General features: G+C 35.9%; 1 long non-coding RNA gene across 2 annotated transcripts; it reads right to left on the bottom strand.

Annotated features, from left to right (window-relative positions):
- Positions 1-26,252, bottom strand: LOC106998587 (uncharacterized). Of its 2 annotated transcripts, none has more exons than XR_003729871.2 (6): positions 26,160-26,252; positions 25,921-26,036; positions 23,884-24,142; positions 7,441-7,694; positions 816-1,041; positions 1-221 (listed from the first exon to the last, which is right to left on the bottom strand). It is a non-coding gene; the product is annotated as an uncharacterized LOC106998587 (long non-coding RNA). The 2 variants fall into 2 exon arrangements; XR_013417485.1 differs by having other exon boundaries at positions 24,016-24,142.
- Positions 26,253-26,265: the final 13 nt, after the last annotated feature.

The raw sequence follows: 26,265 nt of genomic DNA, 5'->3' as shown, positions 1-26,265 counted from the left end.
TACAAAAAGAAACTAAATTATATTATGAGTTACATCTGATATTCTATTGATATTTTCATTACATAAAATTCAGCAATCAGAATTTGGGTAATCACATGAATACTGTCCAAGTGGTATCCATCTGAGAGTGTGGGGTCACTTAATTGTATCAACAGGGCCTGTCACAGGCAAACAGGATTTACTTTGTGTTCACTAGGATCTCAATCTTCAGGATTTTTCTCCTAGAAGGAAGTCAAAAGGTAATAATAATTATATTGTCTGTCAGCAATCCATATATAGAATATGTAACTCAAAAATTGCAGTTTTGATTTCCTGCAGTTGATTTTGTTAGATTTACTATGTAGCTTATCGCATCCTCTCTGCTGTCTCTTCCTTTCTTATACTTACAAGACTCACTGCTTTTTCCCATCTCTGCATTGGTCATGATATTCAGTCTCACGCCAAATAGTAGTGATAGTAGGCATCATTGTCTTTTTCTGATCTCAAAAGAAAACCTCCATTCAGGACGAAAGTTGATATTCATTTTACTGTGTTCATATTATTAAAATCCAATTATAATTATTAATGGATCCATTTTCTAATAATTTTGTCAGCTACCACCTTATAAATACTTTTGGAGTCTCTGCAATTAAGTTCATATGCATTTGTGATTATTTCGTTTCCTTGATTTATTTTTTATTAATATGTAGCATCTCTCCCCTCAAGGTATATTTTATCTCAAATTCTACCTTGTCTATTATTATTGATGAGTTTAACTCATTTAGATACTCATTTAGAATTTATATATATGCTCCTATTTTATAGTTTTTACTTACCATACCCCCATACTTCCGTTTTTTTATTCTCTTTTTTTTTTTCTTTGAGATGGAGTTTCACTCTTGTTGCCCAGGCTGGAGTGCAATGGCACAATCTTGGCTTTGATGATCTTAAATTTCACAAGTATGTGTCAGTGTATAGGGATGTTTCTGTTCAGTATTTTCTTCTTATCTAGCTTGTACTATAATCTGTGAATTCTTTTGATTGTAGGGTCTTGTCTTTGTTCTGAAAAAAATATTTTATTTCTTCAAATATTTTCTGTCTTCTGTAATTTTTCTATATTTTTAATTGAGATAGAACTTACATACAATAATATTCAAACTTCTTGGTGTATACTTCTATGAGTTTTGACAAACACATACAGTTACATAACCACCACAATCAAAATATGGAACAGTTCCATCCCCACAAATAATTCCCTCATGCCACTCTATAATGAGCCACTCTCAACATCCCCAAACCTGGCAACTCATGATCTATTTTCTATCCTTGTAGTTTTGCCTTTTCAGAATGTCATATAGTGATATCATACAGTATGTAGCCTTTTAAAATTGGCTTGTTTCACTCAGCAAAATAAATTTGAGATGTAGTTATGCAGCCGTGATGTCATATTTATCAGTAGTTTGTTCCTTTTTGTTGCTGAGTAGTATTACATGGCATAGATTTACCACACTTTTAAGTATTCACCAGTTGTTGTTGTTTCTAGTGTTGATCTATTATAAATATAAGCACTACAAACACTGTTATACAGGCATTTGCAGGAGCGTAAGTCTTCATTTTAATTGGGTAAATCCCTAGGAATGAGACTTACTGCTGGGTCATAGAAGTATAAGTTTAATTTTTTAAGAAATTGCCAAACTATTTTCCAAACTATCTCTACCACTTTGCATATTGCCAGCAATGAATGAGTTTCGGTTATTCTATATTCTCACCAGTACTTGGTATGGTCAGATTTTTGTTTTCTTCTTTATAATGTAGTCATTTTATTGAGTACCCAATGATAGTTCCTGTTGCTTTAATTTAAATGGTACTAATGATGAATGATCTTGAATATCTTTGTGAAGTAATATACTTAGTGAAGTATCTATTCAAATACTTTGTCCCTATTTTAATTGACTTGATTGGTTTCTCATTATTGAGTTTTGGGTGGATGTAAGATATTCTGAATAAAAATCTTTTACGAGATATGTGTTTCACAAATGCTTGTCTTTTAGTTTTTTTGACAGTTTATTTTGAAGAATAAAAGTGTACAATTTTGGTAAAGTCCAATTTATATACTTCTTTTCTTTTATGCATCCTACTTTTGCTGTCATAGCCACGAAAATTTTGTTTAACACAAGATCACAAAGATTTTCGAATTTCTCTTCTAGAAGTAGTATAGATTTTATGTTTACACTGAGGTAAATTAACCATTTTAGTTAATCTTTCTGTATGGTGTCAGGTATGGATCAAGGTTCTTTATCTCATGAATTTGTCCAGTTTTTCCAGTATCACTTTTTAAAAGAATAGTCTTTCTTTGTTCAATTAGATTGGCAACTTTGTCAAAAAGTTAATTGACCAAAGGAAAATTAATTGACCATATAGAGCTGGGTATATTTCTAGATTCTCTGATCTGTTCCATTGATCTTTATGTCTGTCTTTTGGCCAAAATATTACCATAGCTTTATAACAAATTTTTAAATCAGGTAATGTGAGTTTTCAAACTTTGAACATCCTCAAAATTATTTTGGCTCATCTAATTCCTTTGCCTCTCCATATAAATTTTAGAATCACTTTGTAAATTTCTATTTAAAATTCTGCTAAAATTTTTATTGGGATTGCATAGAATCTATAAATCAACTTAGGGAGAATTGATACATTAATAATATTAAATATCCTAACATAAGAACACAATATATCTCTCCATTCATTTAGGTCTTCTTTGATACATTTCATTAGTAATATTTTTAGTTTTCTACATACAGACCACAGACATAATAGAACTTTTATTATTTCAGTTTTCAATTATTCATTGCTAGTGATTTTTTATATATGAACATGCAGTTGATTTTTATATTAATCTTGTGTTCTGTAAACTTGCTAACCTCACTTTATAGTTTTAGTCATTTTTTGTACATTCTTTGGAATTTTCTACAGACACAATTACGTAACTTATGAAGACAACTTCATTTCCAGTCTGAATGCTTTTTATTTTATTTTATTTTATTTTATTCCCTTATTGAATTGACTAGGACAATGATGAATAGGAGAGGTGACAGCCAACAGCTTTGTGTTAGTCCCAGTCTTAAGGGAAGAGTCTTTCACTATTAAATGTGATGGCAACTGAATGTTTTTCAAAGATGCCCTCTATCATAGTAAGGAAGTTTCTGCTTATTCTTACTTTATTGAGAGCTTATATCATGAATGAATCCTTAATTATGTCAATTACTTTTACTGCATCTGTTGAGATGATTGTATGGCTTTTCTTTTTTAGTATTTTATGTTGAATGATACGTTGAATAATATCAATTCATTTTCAAACTTCAAACCAAACTTGCATTTCTAGAATAAACTGAATTTGGTCATGATATATTATCATTTTTACATATTTCTGCACTCAATTTGCTAATGTTTAGTGGAGGGTTATACTGTCAATGTAAATGTAGGGTTTTGATATGCAGTTTTCTTATAATGACTTTGGCTAGTTTGGGTATACAGTAATGCCAGCCTAATTGAATGAGTGATAAAGTTTCCTCTTTTCCATTTTCCTCCCTCCCTCCTTCTCTTCCTTCCTTTTTTTTTTTTCTTTTCTTTTTTTTTTTTTTTTTGAGACTAGGTCTCACTCTGTCACATACGCTGAAGTGCAGTGGCATAATCATGGCTCACTACAGTCTCCCCTCCCAGACTCAAGCCATCCTCCCATTTCAGCCTCCCAAGTAGCTGGGACCTCAGGCACATACCATCATGCCCAGCTAATTATTTTTATTTCTAGTAGACACAGGAGTCTTTCTATGTTGCCCAGCCTGGTCTCAAACACTTGGGCTAAAGCAATCCTCCCATCTTGACCTCTCAAGGTGCTGGAATTACAAGCATGAGCCTCTATGCCTGGCCTCTTCTTTTTTAATTTTCCACAAGAGCTTGCATAGAATTAGCATTATTTCTTCCTTAAATGTTAAGTAGAATTTATTAGTGAACCACAGAATTTTTTTGCTGGAAGGTTTTAACCACAAATTCAATTTCTTTAATAGGTATAGGACAATTAAGGTTATCTATTTCTCTTTGAGTGAGCATTGGCAGTGTGTGTCCTTTAAGGAACTTGCCTATTTATCTAAAGGTTTTCAATTTATGACATAAAGTTGTCTATAAATTGCATTGATTTTTGTAAAGAACCAGTTTTTGGTTTTACTCATTTTTTTCTAGTGTTTTTCTGATTTTAATTTAATTAACTTATCCTCTTTATTTTTAATCTTTATTGTCTCCTTCTGCTTGTTTTGAATTAAATTACTCTTTTCTTTCTTAAGGCAAAACTTATATCATTGATATAAGGAATTTGTTCCTTTCTAAAATATCCCTTACTGCTATGAGTTTTCCTTTAAGTGTAGCTATAGCTGCACCCCACATAATGTGCTTGCATTGTCATTCAATTCAGAATACTTTTTTTCTTTCTATTTGAACCATGAAATATTGTAGAAGTGCCTTGTTCAACTTTCAAATTGTGAAGATATTCCAGATTATTTTCCATTTTTTATTTCATTATCTTCAAAGAATATACTTGTATGATTTCCATTCTTTTACATTTGTCAAAATTTGTGTATTTTGATGACCACTTCATGTGTACCTGAGGTGATATATTCTGATATTAGTGGTTGAATATTCTATCTACATCTTAGGTCATATTGGTTGATAGCATTTTTCAAGTCTTCTCTATCCTTATTGATTTCTATCTACTTGCTCTATCAATTACTGAGAGAGGAATGTTGAAGTCTCAAACTACACTTGGGCACTAACTATGCCCTTCTTTGAGAGTTTAAGGGGGAAGAGTAGAAATAGAGGAAACATTTCAGGGCACAGAGTCTTTAGTGTAGTGCTATCCAATAGAAGCTTTTGCAACAGTGGAATGTTCTATATTTGTGATGTCTGCATGTGACTCTTTAGCACTTGAAATGTGACTAGTGTGGTTGAGAAACTGAATTCTTAGTTTATTTTATTTAACAGCTGCAGGTGACTCGTGACTACCACATTGGACTACACAGCTTTAGTACATGGTTGGACTTTACCATCTTATATAGGGTCTTATTTCCTAGCAACAAAGACTGAGATGAAGATTCTGGTTTATGTGACTTGTTGAGTACTTTCAGGAAATGAGTGAGGAAAGCTGGATATACAGGGGAAAGGAAACAAAATAAGAAGGAAGTCTCAGCTGAAAATTACTTTTAGTCTGATCCCTTGGGAAAGAAAATTCTACCAGAGAGGTAGACTGACCTTGAGGCTGAGCCAGCCTTTTATACTTCCATGCAGGGTGGAGGTTAGGTTGGTGCTTTCCTGGTAGGCAGGTCTTGTCAAGGGCAATTATTATTATTATTTTTTAAGACAGGGTCTAGCTCTGTAGCTTAGGCTAGTGTGCCGTGACATGATCTTGCCTCAATGCAGCCTCGACCTCTGGGGCTCAAGCAATTCTGCCCCCTCGGCCTCCCAAGTAGCTGAGACCACAGATGTAGGCCACCATGTGCGACTAATTTGTTTTAGTTTTTGTATTGTTTATGGAGACAGTGTTTCCCCATGTTGCCCGGGCTGGTCTTGAACTACTGAACTCAGGTGATCTGCCCACCTTGGCCTCCCAAAGTGCTGGGATTACAGGCGTGAGATATTGAGCCAAGCCTGCCAAGGGCAATTCTTTAAAGGAAGGGGCTATTAGAATAAGGGCTATTATCAGCCAATACTAGAGCAAATGAGTGATAGGCGCATTGTCTGGTATAAAAGAATCTAGGCCAGCCGCCGGGGCTCACGCCAGTAATCCCAGCACTTTGGGAGGCCGAGGCCCAAGGGATCAGACTGAAAGCAATTTTCAGCTGAGACTTCAGTCTTGTTTTGTTTCCTTTCAAACTGCAGAGGAAAATGGGTCAGAATTATAGCTTTAAAATCCAGCCTCAGCTGTATACAAATGATTTTAATAAAGCAACATAAAAACCCTGGCAGCCTATCTGCCCCTGCCACAAAAAAAAAAAAAAAAAAAAAAAAAAAAAAAATTCTATCACATCACTATGTACCAAAAGACTAAAGCAAATGCTTAGTCCTATAAATCTGTACCTCAGCCTTTAAGGTTAATAATGAAAGGCTTTGGTAATGAAATAACTTAGTAGTGATTTGGAATGTTGATGTTAAGTTTGCTAATCTAATCAGTGAATACCAATATGCTCTTCAGAATCAGGCTGATGCCTTCTTCTACATTAAAAATTTACATTCTTGGCTGGGTGTGGTGGCTCACACCTGTAATCCCAGCACTTTGGGAGGCCAAGGTGGGTGGATCACAAGGTCAGGAGTTTGAGATCAGCCTGGTTAACACGGTGAAACCCCGTCACTACTAAAAATACAAAAACTGGCCTGGCGTGGTGGCAGGTGCCTGTAATTCCAACTACTCCAGAGGTTGAGGCAACAGAATTGCTTGAATCCAGGAGGTGGAGGTTGCAGTGAGCCGAGACTGCGACACTGCACTCCAGTGTGGGTGACAGAGCAAGACTCTGTCTCAAAAAAAAATAATAAAATTTACATTCTTATTTCTTCTTTCCAAAAATTGTTCATTATAATCAGTAATTCAGGTATTTGACTTGCCTTTTAATAATTTTTAAAATTCTCATTTTATATGTAAGAATATGTAAAATAAAACCCATACAAGTCTGTGTTCTCTTTATTGACAATTTATTCTGATTCAAATCAGTTTTATCAAAAGTAGTGCACGAAAACATGTTTCAATGTATCTGAGGCTTGGAATGGCAGCTCATTGTACCCAATACCTTTTGTGAAATATTCATTTCTTTAAAAATATAGATACTCAGTGTAGGTAATTATGTTCTCAGAATAACTAAAATATACCATTATAAGAATTTCCAAATTAAATCAGTATATATAATTTTAGGGAAAATAAAATATTTTTAATTGTAGATTTAAGGGGAAATAGCCATTCTGACTGATGTGAGATAGTATTTCACTGTGGTTTTGATCTGCATTTTTCTAATGATTAGTGATGTAAAGTATTTTTTATGTTTGATGGCCAGCATATGTCTTCTTTTGAAAAGTGTCTGTTCATTTTATAAGTACCACCTCCCTGAAGTTTACTAAAGAAGATAGGAGGCCCAAGTCCCTTTCATCCAATGTTCAGTTAATTAGAATTACTCCAAAATTAGGCCATCTGGTTAGAAAACATTTGCATTTTCCATTTTATTTTCTAGAATTACTTCCATGACTCTATCCATTGGGAAAGAAAAGAAAGTGTGGACAAAATCAAAGTAACATTCAACCCTTTTTTTTTTTTTTTTTTTTTTTTTTCTGTCTGATAATCCAGTTGAAGTTCTCTGGGGTTTCTACTTCTATGTATAAGAGCTTGATTAGTGTTTACTAAAGTGGCCAGTCTTCACCAAATGCACATACCTGTGGAATTTGTCACCTCTCAAGTTCTTCAATGGTGGTCCCTAACTTTCCAGTCTGATCAAAATAGTTTCAAAATCTCTCAATTGGTTCAACCTGGAAAGTCACTGAGGTTTCGACTCTGGTCCCACTGGGAGGCAGGATTTGTCCAAGTAGAGCATATTCCTGGCACTTCCTAGGCTCAACGATGACATCCGTGGTTGCCCTGATGCAACACTTCGTGTGTGGTGGAGAACATATCTTCTCTTTCTCTAGACCTGCCAGAAATGTGTCAAGGCTAATTTTGTTCTCATTAGTACAACACATCTGCTTAATTTATACCACAAACTTTTTCACTTTACTCAGAATGGGACATTTGCATAGTTTTGCACCCTTTGACTGTTTACCATAATGCTCAATAGTATTACTCAGAAAGTTGAAAATACTTTTGCCACGAAAATGTGTAACAACTGTACAAATATGTTCACAAAGTTCTGATTTCAAACATCTTGTAAACAATACAATCTAAACCAGGTCTATATTAAGGAAATGATGCATCAAAATAAATGTTATGCCTGACTTAAATCTTCTACGATGTTTGATGAACAATGAAAATGACATAAAAATTGAATATTGCTGTAATACTTAGTATACTTTCTCAATATTTACTTTTACCCACATGTATTCTAGAATAAAAGATTGGAACATTTCCTTCAAAACTTCAATGTCTTCAGTCATTCATTTCCTACTGATTCATAAGTATATATCATGTTTGAGCCTCTCCTATATTAAAAAATAAATTGTCTACTGCACATTCCCACCCAGCTATCCTCCCACTTCTCATTCTCTTCAACTAAAATTCTTGAAAAAGTTGTCAATTTTAACCCTCATTCACTTTTAAAAATTTTTAAATTTTATTTTAAGTTCAGGGGTACATGTGCAGATTTCTCCTATAAATAAACTGTGTGTCACTGGGGTTTAGTGTACAGGTCATTTTGCCACCCAGCTAATAAGCATAGTACTCTACAGGTGATTTTTCAATCTTTATTCTCCTCCCTCTCTCAACCCTCAAGTAGGCCCCTGTGTCTGTTGTTCCCTTCTTTGTGTCCATGTGTACTCAATGTTTAGCTCCCACTTCTAAATGAGAAGATGTGGTATTTGGTTTTCTGTCGCTGTGTTAGTTCACTTAGGATAATGACCTCCAGCTCCATCCACGTTATTGCAAAGGACATGATCTTGTTCTTTTTTTATGGTTGTGTAGTATTCCATGGTGTATATATACCACATTTTCTTTATCCAGTCTATCATTGATGGGCATTTAGGATGGTTCTATGTGTTTGCTATTGTGGATAGTGCTGCAATGAACATACATGTGCATGTGTCTTTATGGCAGAACAATTTATATTCCTTTTGGTATATACCCAGCAATGGGATTGCTAGATCAAATAATAACTCTGCTTTGAGTTCTTTGAGATAGCACCAGACTACTTTCTACAATGCCTGGACTAATTTACACTCCCACCAGCAGTGTACATGTGTTCCCTTTTCTTTGCAACCTTGCCAGCATGTTACTTTTTTTTTTTTTACTTTTCATTAATTATCATTGACTGATGTGAGATAGTATTTCACTGTGGTTTTGATCTGCATTTCTCTAATGATTAGTGATGTCGAGTGTTTTTTATATATTTGATGGCCAGCATATGTCTTCTTTTGAAAAGTGTCTGTTCATACCCTTTGACCACTTTTTAATGGAGTTTTTGGTTTTTTGCTTGTTGATTTAAGTTTCTTATAAATTGTGGATATTTTGTTACACACATAGTTTGCACATAGTTTGCAAATATTTTCTCCCATTTTGTTGGTTGTCTGTTTACTCTGTTGATAGTTTTTTTTTTTTTTTTTTCCTATGCAAAGCTCTTTATTTTAAGAAGGTCCCATTTTTAAATTTTTGTTTGCTGCAATTGCCTTTGGCATCTTTGTTTTTGGCATCTTTGTCATCCTTGTTCCCTTTTATCCCACTCCTTCTTCAACCCACTGCAATACAGCTTTCTCCCCTGCCTTGCCACTGAAACTGCTATTGTCAGGATTACTGGTGAAATTTTTCATAGATCTGGTGGGGAATTTTCACCACTTGTTGATCCACTAATTCCTCAAACACGTTTTCCTGCTGATTTCCTTAATTCTAACCTCATTTCCTTTCAGATATTTTTTATAGGTCCTCTTCTGCTTGCCTTTGAAAGAGAAAATATTTCCTCAAGGCATAGTCTAAGCCACCTTCTTTTTTGCAGTGCACACACTCCACCAGTGATTTATCAACTTCCATGGAAATAAAACTCAAATCATTAGGCTAGATTTCTCTGTTGAGCCCCAGCCTTGTGTGCATACTTGTCTATTGGGCACAGCTACTGTGATGGCTTCTGGACATTTAAAGCTCAACATGTCCAAAACTGAACTCACCATCTTCACCTTTTTTCCAACCAGCTTCTCCCTAGGTGTTCCCTTTCCTAGTGAACAACATCACTCTCCAACCAATTACTCAAGCTGGAAACCTGAGTTTTCCCTCACTCTTTTCTCTCCCTCACTCTCATATTTAGCCAAAAATCAAATTTTGTTTAACTTATCTCCTAATCATTTTTTAGATGTGTCTCTTTCCAACACCCCACACCACTGCCCTATTCTGAGTCATCCTATTTGCTCACCTGGGTTATCACCGCACTTGCTTACCTCCATTTTATACCCCAGGTTATTCACTACAATGCAGCCAACAGCTTTAATGTGCCACTGTGGTCCATACTGAACTGTATTACAAAGATCCATAGGAGCCATGTTTTAATTATTTTGACATCTCTCCCCTTTTCCAGAACACTCTTAGCTGTCTTCATTGTCTGGGCAGCTTCTGTTCATCCATTGGTTTTTAGCTTTTACATATATATACACACACATACATATATATACACACACATATATACATATATATCTTCCACCAGAAATTTTTTCCTGATTCAATTCAGGAAATTCAACCTCCTCCCTCAGATGATGCTTGGTGTGTGAAGTGAGATTGGCAGAAGGTGATACTTGACAGATAGAAGAATCATATGAGCCATCCGTGAGCTCTCAAGAGCATCAAAAAGGTATCAACATGTTAGAAACAAGGTTACAGAAGAACACAGTGGCACATTAAAGCTCTTGGACTTTAAACTATCAATTAGGATGACAGTTTAGAAATTCAATGTTTTTGCTACCTCCCTGGGAATTGAAAGAGAAGAGAAGGGAGGGCAAGGGAGGGGAGGGGAGGGGAGGAAAGGGAAGAACAGGGGAGGGGAGGAGAGGGGGAGGAAGAAGAGGGGAGGAAAGGTGAGGAGAGGGGGAGGAAGAGGAGGGGAGGAGAGGGGAAGGAAGAGAAGGGGAGAGGGAAGAGGAGGGGAGAAGGGAGGGAAGAGGAGGGTAGGAGAGAGGAGGGAATAGGAGGGAAGGAGCAGGGAGGGAAGGGGAAGGGAGGAGAGGGGAGGGGTGGGGTCACACATTTTAAGCTGAGAAACATCATTAAAGAGAGAAAGCAAAAACAAAACCAACTGCTACCTTGAATATTGGCTATTGAAGACAGAAAACCTTCTGGCCTAGACCGTGATACAGTGAATGAATATGATTTGAGATTTCCCTGCAACAGTTGTGAGCACTTACATTATCTGGGAACATAAATTCTTTATAATCTCCTAGCAGTCACCAGTTAATAGAAATTACATTAAAAGATTCTAATTTTACTAGCAATATGGGTTGGAAAATTACATGTCAATTTCCAAGTCTGTCTGGGCAGGAGTTCATCTTAGACAATGTGGTCTTAATGGCGTTTATAAGAACATCTTGGAAAGATAACTTTGTTTTGATGAATTAAACATTCTCAGCTGAGCTCCTATAAACAAACATGTAACAGACTACAGAAATCCCAGGGAGTTTTATCAAGTAATACTATCACTCACACCCTGTCTTCTGGGCTTTGTCTTTGATACACATTTACTCAAACTCTATTTCAAATTAATTATTTGTTAGAATTCTAAGGTAAAGGTGGCTTTGCTGTAATGAATGTATTTTTACAACTTGTTCCTGAGATTAATTGTTGATTAACAAGCTTGCTTTGATCTTTGTAAATCTTCTTTGTTTCATTATTATAGATACTTAGGAAACATTTACCAAAGAATTATTGTGCTTAAGGGAAAATTTCATGTCAGGTGGTTCTCTTTGTCAGCAATGCATAATAGAATGTGTATAATCATAGCAAACAAATAGCCACTGTTAATGTATTTGCTGACTTGAATCAATTTCCCAATTACTCTTAACTCTTGTATAATTCAGATCCAAGATCAGGCCTCTCTGACTCCTGAAAAAATTAACAGTCTTGACTCAACCCCTCAATTTCATAACCTCACAATCCAAAGCCTTCGTCAAAATCTGTGAATTCCTAAGGGCCTATCCAGACAGGCATTTTAACATCAAACCTGTATTTTTTTCCTCAGAAGAATTATCATGTCAGTTACTAAGACTGTATTTTGTTACTGAGATCTTTTGGATGACTCTATTAATCTTAAACCCCTACTGTCCAATAAAGACTTAAGATCTCAGTGAAACATTTTAATAAATAAAAGTTTATTCTTCTGAATACCCAAATCACAAAAGGATAAAGATTCATTTGCTCCATTTCTGAGTCTACTCCTCTAGCTTAAGATCAGATTAGGCAGAAAATTATTATTATTTTTTTCACAGCCAGGAACCTGCACACCTAATACCTGCAATACAGACTCTTTTATTTTAGAAGTAAGGCACAAAAATGACAATGTGGGTACTGCTACTACCCAGAGGAAAGGGATCCGGGACAGAGCATGCACTATTGCAAGCTCTGGTCACAACATAAAAGCAGAGCTTCGCAGCTCTGCAGCTCAGAGAAGGCACGAGCCCAGCAACACTATGTAGCAAAAAGTAGTGGACAGCCTCCCTGCTGTGCCTCACACACTCCATGCTGCCCGCTCTTCTTAGAACACCCTTACCCTGGACCACCTTCACCTCCATCCATCCTTACTCAAATCATACCTCAGTGACGGCCGACAACCACTGTGAAAACTTCCCTCCTGTCCCCCTCCCCTGGCAGTCCCAATCTCCCTTACTCTGCTCTCCTCTCCCCTTTTCCTCATACTGCTAAGTAATCTTCTCCTTTATTATTTTTATTGTTTACTGATGGTTTTTCTGATGGCATGTGAGCTCCACAAGGTCAGGGATCTGTTATTTCATAAGCCATTCTCTCTGCTTCCTCTTTTCACTCAATGATTTTTCTATCTAGCCATGACTTTCTGACCTAGCATTTCCCATTCCCTCATGTTACTGATCTTGCTCCTCCCCTAGTGTGAGGGCCAGCCCCTTAATCCCACCACTTTATCAAGCTCATTAGTACCTTTACCACTTCATCACCTCACTGTTCAGCCTGAGACACATGATCAGCAACTTTAAGTTGTTTGGAGTCCCTGGCAGCTTCCATCCTTTAATTTTCAGTTCTGCTAATCCCTAGCCCTGGGAAACCTACTTTCTACGGTTCCACCCTCAGCCCCCAAACATTGAAATAAAAGTCACACAATTATGCATCAGAGAAGCACTGAAACATTTTCTACCTAACTTTACAGCAGCTCCCCCTTCTTTTCTTAACCCTCTGTGGATCTCTCCCTCCAGCCCCTGCTTGGATCTTTTTGCTCAGTCCTTAGCTACTCAGTCTCACCACTCAGCCCGGGTCTTGCCACTATAATGACTAAGAAGACAAATTCCTTGTCACAAAATCCTTCATATACTTTCCTCCACCTCAAACCAGCTATGCATCCACAGAACTCTAAATATCTCTGTATTTTCAGGTGCCTATTCTTCCTTTACTCCTTTTTCAGAGGAAGAGGTGCCCACCTTCCCCTTGCCTGAATCAGCCTCTCTAGCTGTGTTAAGCGTATTCCCCATCTTCCAACTCTTCTGGAACTTCATGCCATCAGACAAATCCTTCTTCACAAATCTTCAATCTCTTGCTTTTCTTCTCCTCTGCCTGTAATTGTTCTTATAGCCTGCACAATTCTATACACCTTATCTCTTATTCTTATTTATCTTCGAACTACCTACATTCAATATTTTCTCTTTTGTTATCATCTTTTAATAGATAATTTACTTTAATCAATGTACTTTAAATCTTTTAATACAAAGACTCTTCCTGTCCAATCTCATTATCAAATCCCATTGCCGTTTCCCAATTCCCATCTGCCTTGACATCTGTGGCATTTGCCACATTTAATCAGTCCTTCTTCAGCCCCTCCTCTTGTCTCTGTCCCAGGCCTTTTCCTATTCTTCTGCTTCAATACCCACTTCTTTGTGGGTGTCCTTTGTGGTTTCTCTTCTTTCTTCCACACCACATATCAAGAGGTAGCACAAAGCTTAATCATTGATATCCTGATCCCTGTCATCATTTTTTCTCTCAGGGATCTTAAACGTTCTCAGTGCTTACAAATCCGTTCTTCAGCAAGCCACATTTCTCCTGAGCTTATCTGATGGTAGTAGACTATCAGAGCTGGAAAGGATGTTGGGGGTTACCTTGTCCAAAATTCCCTTTTGAGATTGTCTGAGATGACTGAACCCACCATCACCAAAGAACAAGGAACAAAAATTCAGGATTTCTCATGTGCTAGTAGCATAAAAAGAAGGAATTTATCTTTTAGTCCCACTTCTATAACCAACTCGTTTGGTGGCATTTGCAAAATTATTAAATCTCTTGGAAACTTATCTTCCGCTATGTCTAGGATGAAAAAATTTTAACACAATAATTGCCTCTAAAATCCCTTCAAGTATTAATTGTTCATTGATCTACGATTCTTTGATGCCTGATGCAGGATATCACCACATGATGACAGTCAATCGTGTCCAGACAAAATCATTTATTTTCCTTTTCAGTAAAATGATGTCCACTTTCCTTGGGATTTTCTTATCCTGGTGAATGGCACCATGATTCTCTCAGGAACTGACTATACCTGACCCAGTTTTGTAATTCTCCAGATTCACTGGCCCATAGTTTTCCGGTGATCCTCCAGAATGAACACTTGGCACTTGCCATGTTCTTGTAACCACAGAGAGGAAACTGATTCTCTCTGGAAAGAGATTCTTTGGGCAATGTTACCTCCTCCATGAGAGAGGCTGGGTCCTTAGAGCCCCATCTTCCAGTTGCATTGAAATTTTCTTTGAAGATGTGTCTTCCTATACAACCGCACTATAAACTCTTTGAAGACAAATGTTTTATACCCTTTTGTTTTCCCATGGCTAACAGAATGTTTGCTCAAAATAAATACTCAGACTTTTCCTTCCTTTTTGTTTAAAAAAAAAAAAATGTCATGTAGTGGCCCTAAAGGTTAGGAAGAGTAGAAAGGTAATGCTTACATAAACTCCATTTCTAAATTTCTGAAAGACAGGAGAATTTGGTTTATCATTTTTAGGCTCTGCCAACGTGTATATAAAATTTTCAACTCCTTATTGAGTTGGAAATAAATTGGTAAAATGAGGTTGATTGAATTATGAATAATAAAAAAAAACACCAAACACCAAGCACTAGTGATTTTTTCACATCATTCAAGAAAAGATTATTACCGACTGGAGAGAAATATAACAAAAACTTAACTACGAGTAGGTAAAAGAGTTATGGATGATTTTAATTCTTTGAATTTTAGAATTGTTTCAAAATGTCTACAATTAACAAATATTTCCTTTACGGTTCAAAAACTAACTGTTGTTTTCAAAAGAGAGGAGCATTTAAATGTGTTTCCACTGGCCAGGTGCAGTGGCTCACAACTGTAATCCCAGATCTTTGGTAGGCCGAGGCAGGCAGACTGCTTGAGGCCAGGAGTTTGAGACCAGCTGGTCAACATGGCAAAATCCCGTCTCTACCAAAAATACAAAAACTAGCCTAGCATGGTGGTGCATACCTGTAATTCCGGCTTATTGGGAGGCTAAAGCACAAGAATTGCTTGAACCCAGGAGGGAGAAATTGCAGTGAGCTGGGATCATGCCATGCACTCCAGCCTGAGTGACAGAAATCAGAAACTCAAAAGAATGCAACCATTTGTCTCTTATCTACCTATGACCTGGAAGCTCCCTCCCCACTTCGAGTTGTTTCGTCTTTGCCTTAAGTTGTCCCACTTCTCCAGACTGAACCAACGTACATCTTATACATACTGACTGATGTCTCATGCCTCCCTAAAATGCATAAAACCAAGCTGAGCCCTGACCACCTTGGACATATGTCATCAGGACCTCCTGAGTCTGTGTCATGGCATGCATCCTCAACCTTGGCAAAATAAACTTTCTAAGTTAACTGGGACCTGTCTCAGATTTTCTGGGTTCATACTCACAAAGACTTGTCAATTAATATTAAAGTGTCTAAGGCCTTAAGGTTTTGGGAGCCAACTGATGACTCATAATCTGTAATAAACAGATGGTGCTAATAAAACATCAGTTCCTTGGAGTTGTACATACTGAAGCAACACACAGTCAGAATGAACCAGAATTAAAAATACAGACTGGGACTATATAGGCACCACACAGTTCTCATAAAAGCCATGTCAGCAATGTTCTAATCCAGTTGTCCTTTGTGTCCTGGATGAATTTTTAAAGACTCATATCAGACTTGGGGAGGACTTCAAATTCATGGAACTAATTGCATGTTTTTAAATGACCATTGCACGAGTAAGCTTAACTGGAATTGGTCATGAAAGCTACATGAAAACTCAAGATTTACAATCCCATCAATGTGGTAGGCAGAATAATAGCTTTCTAAAGATGTCTACTTCCTAATCCCTGGAAACTGTGAATATGCTATGTTACATGACAAGAAGGAATTAAGGTTGCAGATGGAATTAAAATTGTTAATAAATTAATGTTGAGAAAGTGTATTAGTCCATTTTCATGCTGCTGATAAAGACATACCCAAGACTGGGTAACTTATGAAGTAAAAGAGGTTTAATGAACTCACAGTTCCACATGGCTAGGAGGCCTCACAATCATGGCAGAAGGCAAAAGCCACATCTCACATGGCGGTAGGCAAGAGAGAGACTGAGAACCAAGCAAAAGGGATTTTCCTTTTTAAAACTATTAGATCTTGTGAGACTTATTCACTACCATGAGAACAGTATGGAGGAACCACTCCCATGATTCAATTATCTCCCACTGGGTCCCTCCCACAACATGTGGGAATTATGGGAGCTACAATTAAAGATGAGATTTGGTTGGGGACATAGGCAAACCATATCAGATGAGGAGACTGTCCTGGATTTTCTAGTGGGTAATAGGTAATTATATGGGTCCTTATAAGTGAAAGAGGAGTCAGAAGACTGAATGTCAGAGTAATATGCTGTGAAAAAGACTAGCTGTTCATTGCTGGCTTTGAAGACAGGAGAGGGCTAGCATGAAGCAAAAAGTGCAGGTGGCCTCTAGAAGCTGGAAAAAGTAAAAGAATGAATTCCCTTGGTGCCCATAGAAAAAAACACACCCGACAAACTCCTTGATTTTAGCCTGGTTGGGACTCATTTTGACTTCTGACTTCAGAACTATAAAATAATAGATTTGTGATGTTTAAAATCACTAATTTTTGGTACTTTGTTACAACAGCAATAAGAAACTAATATAATCAGCAAATATTTTCAATCCCTGAATGATTTCGTTTGAATGCCTGCTTTCTACTTACTATTACATAACAGTTTAACTCTGTTTACAACTTCATCTGCAAATACTGCCACACTTCTTCAGGGACAAGGGTCACGATTTATTTAGTTTTGTATCCTTAACAACTAATGCATATCCTGGTTCATAGAAGTTAAATAAAGTAGCCTTTTCTTACTTTACATGGCAATAATGTGACTGTTAACTGCCAGTCATGGACAGCTGCATCCTTAGGGTACTTGAGACACAACATGAGAGAGTTTGAGTGTAATAATTTGCCTCAAGCATTACCTCATTTCTCTCTGGTTTTTACTCTAATCATAAAATTTTAAAGATGGACAATAGTAAGTTATGTCCACTGCTTTCATTTTAGATGAGGCACAGATTGGTGAATTATTCTCATAATCTCAACAAGCATTAAGTCCTGAATCAATCTTTTTTCCAAAACAAAATGCTGACTGGAGGCATTCAAAATTACCTTCATTGGTAAGTGAGAGAACACTAGTAATACTTCATGTCCTGACAGCAAACTACCAAAGTGACCTAGCTAGTATTAAGAAAGAACAACCTTTTCATCTGAAAGGAACAGCCCCTTGGTAGTGGGGTAGAGGAGACATTTTCTTAATACAACATAGCAAAATGCCTGAAGTTAGTATTTTTATACAAAGAAGGAATAAAAATATTTTACATGTAATTTGCTTATATAAAACAAATCATCCTCCAAATGATTGGTTTTAAAAATATTTATTTTCAAAATGATTGTACTACTTTTTCTGATTCAATCTTCAAGCTGTGGAAAAACAGAAATTATTTTCAAATGTCTGGCTGCTCACCAGTAAACTATTTGAAAAAGACAAAGACAACAGGCTGTTTAGATTTACCGTCAAAAATGCCTTCGGGATGAAGTGTGCTTTGTCCGGGTCAACATCAAATAGAACTTTCTTATATTGGTACATCTTTACCACCAGAATGTTCTTAGTTTGTATACATAGTTACAAACTATGTATATATAGTTATACATAATATAACTATGTATATATAGTTATACATATAGTTATACATTGTTATATTTACTTATATTATTATTGTCTTTGTACTTTTATTTTATAAAATTTTATATATTTATTAACTTTGTAGTCAATCTTGAATTCAATGTTCTGTTCTTAGGTTGAGTCAGGAAGAACAAAATACATTCACAATGTGTTACATGGGGTCAAAGATTCTTTTTCAGAAAATAAAGTAAGTGTTCAACTGGTCTTAGAATATTATCATCAACTTGAAATTTCTACATATTTTTCTCCTTTCTTTCTCTCTCAGTTTCTTAGATCCTTTGTCTTCTCTGTTGGCTGCTTCTGCCTCCCCACCTTCTCACCCATCATTTCATCAAGCATTAGCAACTTTTTGTTACTGATAAAGTCTGAAGAGGGTTGAGTTGACAAATGTTGTGCCTTTAATAGTCAAAAAATACATGAACAATTTAATCCTAAACATGATGATATGGAAGAAGATGGAGGTTTGAGAAGCTGTTTTTATTTAGATCAGTGCAGGCAGATTGTTCCTTGTTTTAAATATAATGCCTAGAATTTTTTTTAACTCATGCTCATCTTTACCACCAGAATGTTCTTAGTTTGTATACATACAGCCAATTATCTTATATTTATTTATCTTATTATTACTGTCTTTGTACTTTTTATAATTATTAACTGCCATCCAGTGACTTTTCTTTAAATGTAGTGAAAAGCATTTCACTACAATATTTCCATTACATCTATTCATTGCAATAGTTCAATTGCATTAAAAACAAAACAAATTCCACTAAATTTCAGATAGATAGGCAGCAAATATATAACTTGACAAAATCCTAAATACTCTGAGTCAATTCAGTGGAGGAGGAGGGCAATCTTTAATGAGTTAAAATAAGAGCATTATATTTTACAGTTGTTGGTAGCCACCAAGGTCATCTAGTCAAACTACATTGATTCATAATTTTGAAAACTAAGGTCCTATATTAACTGTCTTTGCTGACCACAGTGGTATGAAACTAAAAAACAAGAACAGGAGGAATCATGGGAAATGAACAAATATGTGGAAATTAAATAACATGTCCCTGAACAACTGTTGGGTTAAAGAAGAAATTAAAGGAGAAATTTTTAAAATCTTGAGACAAATGAAAATGGAAACACAACATACCAGACTTATGGGATATGGTAAAAGCTGTTCTAAGAGAGAAGTTTATGGCAATAAGCATCTACATCAAAAAAAGAAGAAAGATCTCAAATAAACAACCTAATATTATACTTTAAGGAACTAGAAAAAGAAGTATGACTAAGCCCAAGGTTAGCAGAAGAAAGGAATAACAAAGATCAGAGCAGAAATAAATAAAACAGAGACTAGAAAACCAATAGAGAAGATGAATAAAATTAAGAAATTGGTTTTTAGAAAAGCTTAATAAAACTGACAAACCCTTAGCTAGATTAAGGAAAAAGAAAAAAACCCCAAATAAATAAAATTTAAAATAAAAAAGGAGACATTACAACTGATGAGAAAGCATCATGAGACTACTATGAGCAATTATGCACTAAGGAATTGAACAACCTAGAAAAAAAAAATAAATTCCTAGAAGCATATAACCTACCAAGCTGAATCATGAAGAAACTGGAAATCTAAACAGACCAATAATGAGTCAGAGTATTAAATCAGGCTTTTTAAATCACCTAAAGAAAAACTCAGAACCAGATGGCTTCATAACTGAACTCTATGAAATATTTTTTTAAAACTAATACCAGTTCTGCTCAAACTGTTCCAGAGAATTGAAGAAGAAAGAATACTTCCAAATTCATTTTATTAGGCCACATTACTCTGCCACTAAAACTGGACAAAGACACTATGAAAAAAGAAAACTACAGGCCAATATCACTGACAAACAGATGCAGAATTTCACAACAAGATACTAGCAAACCATATTCAACAATACTTTAAAAGGATCACTCACCATGATTAAGTGGGATTTATCTCTGGAATGCAAGTTTGGTTCTACATATACAAACCAATAAATGTGATTCACCATATTAACAGAATGAAAGACAAAAAGTGCATGATTTCTCAGTTGAAATAGAGAAAGCACTTGACAAAATCCAGCTTCCTTTTATGATAAAATTAGGTGTAGAAGGAATGTTCCTCCAAACAACTAAGGTCATGTATTAAAAGCCCACAGCTAACATTGTACTTAATAGTGAAAAATTGAAAGCTTTTCCTCTAAGATCAGAAACAAGACAAGGATGCCCACTCTCACCACGTCTGTTCAACACAGTACTGGAAATCCAAGCCAGAACAATTAGGCAAGAAAAGAAAAGGCATCTGCATAGGAAAGGAAGAAGTGAAATTGTCTTTTTGCTGACATGATATTTTACATAGAAAATTCAGAAGACTTCACCAAAAACCTGTTAGAACTAATGAACTAATTCAGCAAAGTTGCAGAACACAAAATTAACATACAAAAAAACAGTAGTGTTTCCACATATTAATAACAAACTATGTGAAAAATAAATTAAGAAAACAATCCCATTTGTAATAGTGTCAAAAATAGATAAATAAAATGCTTATGAGTAAATTTAACCAAAGAGATGGAAGATCTGTATACTGAAAACTATAAAACATTGATGAAGGTAATTGAAGATTACACAAATAAAAGAAAACATACCCTGTGTTCATGGATTTGAAGGATTAATATTATTAAAATGTTATACTACTAAAGCAGTCTTCAGATTCAATGCAACCTCTATGAAAGTTCTAATGTCATTTTTCACAGAAACAGAAAAAACAATTGTAAAACTCATATGGGTCCACAAGAGACCTCAATAGCCAAACCATTCTTAACCAAAAAGAACAAAGCTAAAGATATCACACAACTGGATTTCAAAACATATTCCAAAGCTATAGTAATCAAAACAGAATGTACTGGCATAAAAACAGACACATTGACCAATGGAATCGTACAGAGTGCCCAGAAATAAACCTACACATCCATAGTCAATTTTGACAGAGGTTCCAAGAAGACAAAATGAGGAAAGGGCAGTCTCTTCAATAAATGGGAAAACTGGATATCCACATGAAAAAGGATGAAAAGTACCTTTATTTCACTCTTATACAAGAATAAAGCCAAAATGGATTAAAGACTTAAATGTAAGACATGACACTGTAAAGCCACTAGAAGAAAACATAGGGGGAAAGTTCCATGACAGAGTCTGGAACAATGACTTTTCAGATATAATCCCAGAAACACAGGCAACAAAAGCAAAATAGACAAATATAATTGTATTGAACTAAAAAGTTTCTGGGCAGCAAAAGAAACAATAGAGTGAAGAGATAATGCACAGATTGGGAGAAAATATTTGCAAATTATACATCAGATAAGGGGGCTAATATTCAAAATATACAAGGACACAAATTACTCAGTAACAAGAAAACAAATAAACCTATTTAAAAATGGACAAAAAAGCTGAATAGACATTGCTCAAAAGAAGACAAAAATAGTTAACAGATATAAGAAAAAACTGCTCAACATCACTAATCATTAAAGAAATGCAAATCAAAACCACAATGAAATATCACCTCATACCTACCTGTTCAATTGGATTTAAAAAAACCAAAGTTAAGTGTTGGCAAGGATGTGGAGAAAAAGAAACCCTTGTATATTGGTGGTGATATTACAAATTAATACAGCCATTTTGGAATACAGTATTGAGCTTCCTCAAAAAAACTATAAAAAGACTTGCAATATAATCCAGAAATCCCACTTTGGGGTACAGTATATACCCAAAGGAATTGAAATCAGTATTTTGAAGAGATATCTGCACTCCCACCTTCACTGAAGAATTTTTCACAAGAGCCAAGATATGGAAAAAACCCAAGTGTCTACTGAAGCATAAATTGATATTTTAAATGTCATATATATACACAATAGAATACTCTTAGGACTTTACACACACACACACACACACACACACACATACACACACAGTGAGAAAGAGAGAGAGAGAGAGGAAATTCTGGCATTTGTGACAACGTGGATGAACCTAGAGGACATTAGGCTAAATGAAATAAGCCAGGCACCGAGAGAAAAATGCCATATGATTTCACTTTTATATGAAATCTAAAAAAGTCAAATTCGTTCAAGTAGAGAGTAGAATGGATCAGAGGCTGGCAATGATTGGGGCACAGGAGTAGACAAGGAAAGGGGAGATGATGGTGAAAGGGTACAGAGTTTCAGTTAGACATAAGGAACATAAGGAACATGATCTACTGCATAGCATGGTGACTATAGTTAATAATAATGTATTATATATTTTAAAACAGCTAAAAGAGGATATCAAATGTTCTGTGAGGGATATGTTAACTCACCTAATTTGATTATCCTAACATGTATACATGTATGAAAATACTACATTGGATCCCATAAATATATACAATTATTATTTGCCAATTAAAAAAGAAACTAAGGTCCATATAATTTAAATGAGGAGCATAAAGCTACAAAACTAGTTGGAGGCAGAAATGGCTCTGAACCCTTTTCCCTTTACTCTCAGACCAATGGAACATTGAGCACAGAATATTAATCACTGTCTTTGCTGCTATGAAGCCAGTATTCTTGGTTTCCCAAAGCACAGGGAATAGAAAAATAGAATTCCAGTTCCCCAGAATGTAATTCCAAAGGAAAAATGTCATGGTGTTAGCACAGTTTTACTTGACTTTGGATGCCCCAGTAAACCTGTGAAATCACGTTAAATAATCTAAAGGCATGCAAATTCCACTCCGAATCGTGGGAATGAACTGGAAAAAAAAAAAATTTCTACAAGTCTGAGCATTCCAAAATAATGGCCTAGCTATTTGAAGGATAAAAAACTCAAAAAAATTATGACCAAATAAGAAGATCACAGAGGTGGTATTCTTAATACAGCAAAAATCAAGTTAGAATTTTATGGTGCCTCTGGGGTACCAGAATATAGTGCTGTGCCAGAAATAGGCTTCTCAACTTTTCGGTTCATAAATGGACTGAAGTGCCATATACATACAGTGCCATATACATACAGATTGTACTACATTTGGAGTGTCCTTGTGAGTTCCTCCCACACAGAATATAATTTGGAGTGTCCCTGTGAATACATTTGGTGTCCCCCAGACATTTGGTGTCCTCCGGAATACATCTGGAGTGGCCCTCTGAGTTCTTCCCATGCAGAATATCAGAAAACATTATAACTGGTTACTCAAGCTATGCTCCTGGCTATGTAGACCAGAGGAAAGACAATTTATATACACTGATATACAAAAGAAAGAACAGGGGATAGCCATACCTGGATCTGACCCATGGAGACCCCTGAATTCTACCTGACAAGGGCATAAAGTAGCGAATATTAAACTTTTTTCTTTAAAAGGCCATATACTGGAAATTTTAGGCTGTGTTAAAAGTACACAATCCTGCCATTGTAATACAAAGCAGCATGAATGAATGTGACTGTGATCAATAAAACTTTATGGACACTGAAATTTGAATTTCAAATACTTTTCATGTGTCATGAAATGTTATTCTTCTAATTTCTTCTTAGCCATTAAAAAATATAAAAACAATTCTAAGTTCATAGGTCATTCAAAAACAGCATTATCTCAAATTTATGCTTCAACAATTAGAAATCATTTTAAACTCATTTGTATTTTGAGCATGCATAGCCACTTTGATAATAAGGTCTACATACTTACTTTCTAGTGTGATACATAGTAGGGATCAGAAAGTAACTCTGTTGGCTTGGAAGGCTGAGATTTGGTAGATAAGTTCCACCCTGACTTTGGAGTGTGGTGATGTAGTATAATGATTAAACACATGTGGCTGACCTTTTCGGAGGGTCAGTTGGATGTATCCCAGAGATCACCCCAGGAATGCATTTTCTGGTTCCGACCAACCTCTTCTTCTAAAACACCCCTTTGAAGACGTTGCTTTAGCAAATCCTAATAAAACACACTGTGTGGAAGGTAAGAGAAGAAAATAAATAGGGATATAGCAATGCTAGGGCTAACATATCACTTACAAGTTTCTGAATAGGTTATCAGATCATGGGTTAATTATTTGTGAATATTTGTAAATAAAAAGTATTTATAAATATATGTATATTTTTACAAATATATATACACAAATATTTATTTATTTATTTATTTACTTTAGGACAGGGTCTCACTCTGTCACCCAGACTGGAGTGCAGTGGCATGATCACTGCCCACTGAAGCCTCAACCTCCTGGGCTCTGGTGATCCTCCCACCTCAGCCTCCCAGGCAACTGAAACTATAAGTATGTGCCACCATGCCCAGATAATTTTTGTATTTTTGGTAGAGATGGGATTTTGCCCTGTTGCTCAGGTTGGTTTAGCACTCCTGGGCTCAAGCAACCTTCCTGCCTTGACATTTCAAAGCACTGGGATTAGTCGTGAGCCACCAAGCCTAGACAAATATACTTTTAATATAAAGAACGATTATATAGAACTTTCAATAGCAATCCCCAAAAATTCTGCTTGAGACTAACTAGAATATAGATTGTTATTTTATTTTATAGTTTTTTCTTACCAGTGACTATCACAAGTAGAAAATTGAAATTAAAATCTCTTGCTAATTTCTGTTTATTCTATGATCTCCTGAAGTGTGAGTTTAAAATGTTTCTTTCAGTTCAGATTTGATTGAACATTCTGTGGAGCACCCACTCACTGCAGATAAAAGGTGAAAACGCTTCCTTCCATTCAGGTTGCTCAGAGGGCAGACACGCCTCATTTTAGTCATCCACTATGAACTGAGTGACAACTTATTGCTATAAATATCTCCAGATCTCCTGTTCCTCTCTGCCCCAACCATAGTTCCTGCCCCTATATCCTCAGCATTTCCCCAGGGCCCTATGAATTCATTTCCGCAGTGTCTCTAACTTTATTTAAATCTCTCATGAATTCCCAAAGCCCATGTTACAAGGAGGAAGATTCAGCTGGGCAGGATCCCAGGAGATCTAGGGCTGGTTCTAAACTGATGACCTTTTAGCACATGTCTCTTACTTCTGCACTCAGACCCAAAATAACACCCTAGGAGGAGAGAACGCATAGAGCAGAGAACGCATAGAGCAGGCGTTAGATACAAAATAAAGAAACATCACCCACCAGTGACTGTTATCTGAAATTGTATAAGTTTATGCAAGTAGGGGATGATTTTGGCCAATTTATCTCATTTCAAGGAAGATAAACCTTCACTACAGTTCTGATTGAAGATTCCCATTGAAATCATAACCTGAACTAAACAACATAAAGGAATAAATATCTAGTTCCAAGGGATTCAATTTTCTCCATTTTTCTGAGCAAAGAGTCTATTGAAACTTTTATCTCATAGCAGCTGCTACGCTGGTCCCCAGGAGGAACCGAAGGACTCTACTTTTGAAGTGTCATACACAACTTTTCCTTGCTATGAAGAAACATATACTTTCCAGCCACTACAAAAGTAAAAATTTTCCCCTGACTCTCCCTGGAGAATACATGCACAGAAAACTGAATTCATCTGTTCTGGTGCTGCTTGGAGGTATGAAAAATAAAGTAAAAAAGAAAAAGAAAACTGTATTCAAAAGGAAAACAATAACCCATTATTTTCTAAGCAATGGTATATTTGCTTCTTAAAAAGTCAATAGTAAATTCTTAGGAGAAATAGTTGTTACTTTATTTTATTGAAACTACCGGTAAGATCAAGTTTAGCCGGAACGGTGAATTGGATCTTTACCTTCAGCACTGGCCCAGCCTCCTCTCTGTGTCTCTCACATCTGTTTTGGCAACCCCATTCCTCTGAAGCACTTAGAGCTTCATGGTCTTCTTCCAACCCCCAAAGAGCTGCCAAGCCTTTAAAAAGAGAATAGTCATTGATGGATTGTATAAAATTGAAAGTCAAATTCACTTTGACCCTGGTAATATCATAATTCATTTATTCTGGAAAGAAAAAAAAAATAGTAATTTGTTGCTTACTGTTGTGGAGCTGGGAAGTTCAAGCTAAAGCTCCCAGCAGATTTGTGTCTGGTTAGAGCTCATTCCTCATAGATGTTGCTTTCTAGGTGTCCTCACATGGAAACGG

Source organism: Macaca mulatta, chromosome 5 (assembly GCF_049350105.2).
Source record: "Macaca mulatta isolate MMU2019108-1 chromosome 5, T2T-MMU8v2.0, whole genome shotgun sequence".
Classification (NCBI taxonomy): Eukaryota; Metazoa; Chordata; class Mammalia; order Primates; family Cercopithecidae; genus Macaca; species Macaca mulatta.
The sequence above is the reverse complement of the archived record's forward strand: the minus strand, read 5'-3'. Positions and strand labels throughout refer to the sequence as shown.